This window comes from Pseudophryne corroboree, chromosome 5, assembly GCF_028390025.1.
Source record: "Pseudophryne corroboree isolate aPseCor3 chromosome 5, aPseCor3.hap2, whole genome shotgun sequence".
NCBI classification, from domain to species: Eukaryota; Metazoa; Chordata; class Amphibia; order Anura; family Myobatrachidae; genus Pseudophryne; species Pseudophryne corroboree.
Window position 1 is genome coordinate 209,746,379 of NC_086448.1, and position 3,768 is coordinate 209,750,146.

Consider the following 3,768-nt stretch of genomic DNA (forward strand, 5'->3'; position numbering starts at 1 on the left):
GCCTCCCCCCGGGAAGCCCCAGCGTCATGCGGTGGACTTTGCAGATGCAGGGGAGGACTTCTGCTCCTGGGAACTAGCTGTGTGTAGCTTTTTTCCCTTGCCTTTTCCTCTGGCAACAAAGGACGATCCCCGTACCTTCTTGCTCTTATTGGAACGAAAGGACTGCATTTGATAATGAGGTGCCTTTTTTGTATGCTGCGGGGGGACATAAGGTAAGAAATTCGACTTACCAGCCGTAGCAGTAGAGACAAGGTCCGAGAGGCCGTCTCCAAACAACTCCTCCCCTTTGTAAGGCAAGGACTCCATATGCCGCTTTGAATCGGCGTCTCCCGTCCACTGTCGGGTCCACAAGAGCCGCCTAGCAGAAATAGACATAGCGTTTATTCTGGAGCTTAATAAACAAATGTCTCTTTGAGCATCTCTCATATACAAGGCAGCATCTCTGATATGCTCTATGGTCATTAAAATGGCATCCCTATCTAAAGTGTCAATCTCCGTAGATAAGGAATCTGCCCATGCCACCACAGCACTACAAACCCAGGCCGACGCCATAGCCGGTCTAACAATAGTACCTGAATGAGTGTAAATGTGCTTCATGGTAATTTCCTGCCTGCGGTCAGCAGGATCCTTGAGGGAAGCCGTATCCTGAGAAGGCAGTGCCACCTTTTTGGATAAGCGTGTCAGCGCCTTGTCTACTTTAGGCGAAGATTCCCATTGTATCCTATCCGTTTGTGGAAAAGGATACGCCATAAGAATCCTTTTGGGAACTTGTGGTCTCCTATCTGGAGATTCCCAAACCTTCTCGCACAATTCGCTCAGCTCAAATGAGGACGGAAAGGTGACCTCAGGCTTTTTCCCTTTATACTTGTGTACCCTCGTGTCAGGGACAGGGGGTTCCTCAGTAATATGCAAAACCTCTTTAATGGCAATAATCATGTACCGAATACCTTTTGCCACCATCGGCTGTAATTTTGCATCTTCATAGTCGACACTAGAGTCAGTATCCGTGTCGGTATCTGAGTCATCGATCTGGGATATGGTGCGCTTCTGAGACCCCGAAGGTCCTGGCGCCACAGGGACAGGCATGGTCTGGCTACCTGACTGATCCCTAGCTTCAGCCTTGTCTAACCTTTTATGCAATAGATTGACATTTGCATTTAAGACATTCAGCATATCCACCCATACCGGTGTCGGCGTTGCCGACGGCGACATGACATTCAACGAGCCTTCCTCGTCAAACATGTCGACACACGTGTACCGACACACTTCACACACACACACAGGGAAACTCTTTTCTGAAGACAGTATCCCCTTTAAGGCCCTTTGGACAGAGAGAGTATGCCAGCACACACCCCAGCGCTATACCCCTGGAAAAAAAAAAACACAGAATGCCCTTTTCCAGAAGCGCTGAGTAGTAATAAAACGCCAATTATGTGCCCCCCCCCCCCTCCTTCAAACCCCCTTTCACCGTGTGTAAAGCAGGGGAGAGTCCAGGGAGCTTCCTCTCAGCGGTGCTGTGGAGAGAAAATGGCGCTGGTGAGTGCTGAGGGAGAAGCCCCGCCCCCTCGACGGTGGGCTTCTGTCCCGCTCAAAGTTATTAAAAAATGGCGGGGGCTCTTTTATATACATGTACAGTGCCCACCTGTACATGTATATTGTCTTTTGCCATAAGAGAGGTGTTATATTGCTGCCCAGGGCGACCCCCCCTGTGCCCTGCACCCTTACAGTGACCGGAGTGTGTGAGGTGTATGGGAGCGATGACGCACAGCTGCAGTGCTGTGCGTTACCTCAGTGAAGCTCTGAAGGCTTCTGCCACCTGAGACGTCTTCTGACTTTGTTTCTTCTGGCTCTGTGAGAACGGCGGCGCGGCTCTGGGAGTGAACGCCCAGGACGAACCTGTGTTCACCCCCTCTGGAGCTAATGGTGTCCAGTAGCCGAGGAAGCAGAGCCTATCATTTAAGAAGGTCTGCCCCTCTCTCCTCAGTCCCTCGATGCAGGGAGCCTGTTGCCAGCAGTGCTCCTTGTAAAAATATAGAAAAAAATCCAAACAAAAATGCTTTCTAGGCAGAGAACTCAGGGGAGCTCCCTGCAGTGCACCCATTTCCCTCTGGGCACAGTGTAAAAACTGAGGTCTGGAGGAGGGGCATAGAGGGAGGAGCCAGTGCACACCCAGAATCCAAAGCTTTCTTAAAGTGCCCTATCTCCTGCGGAGCCCGTCTAATTCCCCATGGTCCTTACGGAGTCCCAGCATCCTCAAGGACGTTAGAGAAAAACACTTTTAAAGCGAGAATTCTCTCAATATTGGCATAAAGGAAATAGTCCACTTTTAAGCAAACCCTAGTTTTTCAGCCCTCACTAGTACACTTCTCCACTGCTACCTCTATTTCCGGCTTGCAGCCACTGGCACTCCCCTGAGGTACAGAGTCTGGGTAGCACGTTATATCTGTTCCCCCTGCAGTGCACATGGTTTTGCCCAATAGAGAACAAATTTACTGCTGCGATCAGGTCTGAATGAGGCCCCGAGTCAGACGTAGTAGTGTCCAAATGTGCATCCACTGTGACAATCTATGGCCTAAGCTTGTAGCGGTCTATGGCCCTCATTCCGAGTTGTTCGCTCGCTAGCCGCTTTTCGCAGCAGTGCACACGCTAAGCCACCGCCCTCTGGGAGTGAATCTTAGCTTAGCAGAATTGCGAACGAAGTATTCGCAATATTGCGAAAAGATTTTTCTTTGCAGTTTCTGAGTAGCTCCAGACTTACTCTTCCAGTGCGATCAGTTCAGTGCTTGTCGTTCCTGGTTTGAAGTCACAAACACACCCAGCGTTCGCCCAGACACTCCCCCGTTTCTCCTGCCACTCCCGCGTTTTTCCCAGAAGCGGCAGCGTTTTTTCACACACTCCCATAAAACGGCCAGTTTCCGCCCAGAAACACCCACTTCCTGTCAATCACACTACGATCACCAGAACGAAGAAAAAAACCTCGTAATGCCGTGAGTAAAATACCAAACTTCTTAGCAAATTTACTTGGCGCAGCCGCAGTGCGAACATTGCGCATGCGCAGTTAGCGGAAAATCGCACCGATGCGAAGGAAAAGAACGAGCGAACAACTCGGAATGAGGGCCTATGTTTTTATTAGTGTGATATCCTGCACCCTAGTTGTCATTTATTTATCTGGACTTGTACCAACCCTATTCTGTGTACCATCTGCAACAGACGTCGCAGCTGCTTCCGAACACCTAACTAAAGCATTGAAGTCGCAATGTACGCCCATCACACTTCCATCAAAAACAGCTGCTCCATGCGTCTTAATAATTACGGTAGGCACAAGATTCAACATGGACACACCTACTTGCTACAAACTCATCTTGCAGAACATGCGCACACCAAGTTCTCTCATTCAAATGTATGCACAGTTTAAATCGGTAGATGAGTCTGCTTTACCAGATTCATTGCGACTCAGAATCGTTTTTCTAGTTCTTCTGTGTGTGACAATAACCGCCACATACTGATAGGTGCACAACTGAAACGGCAGGGTTGTTGTAAAGTGGGCTACTCCTTTAGCCCACTTGTACAAGTTTTTCAATAGAGACCGTGTCAGGTTGTATAAGATTTGCTGCACATTTTGCACTAAAATGTGGTTTCACTACAAACCCCTTAACATGAACTACAGGCCTCATAGAAATACACAAGTTGGTTTATATAACCTGTAACCTGCATTACCCAAACACGAACTATGAATTAAAATGTTTGAGACACAATGAAAATGACAAC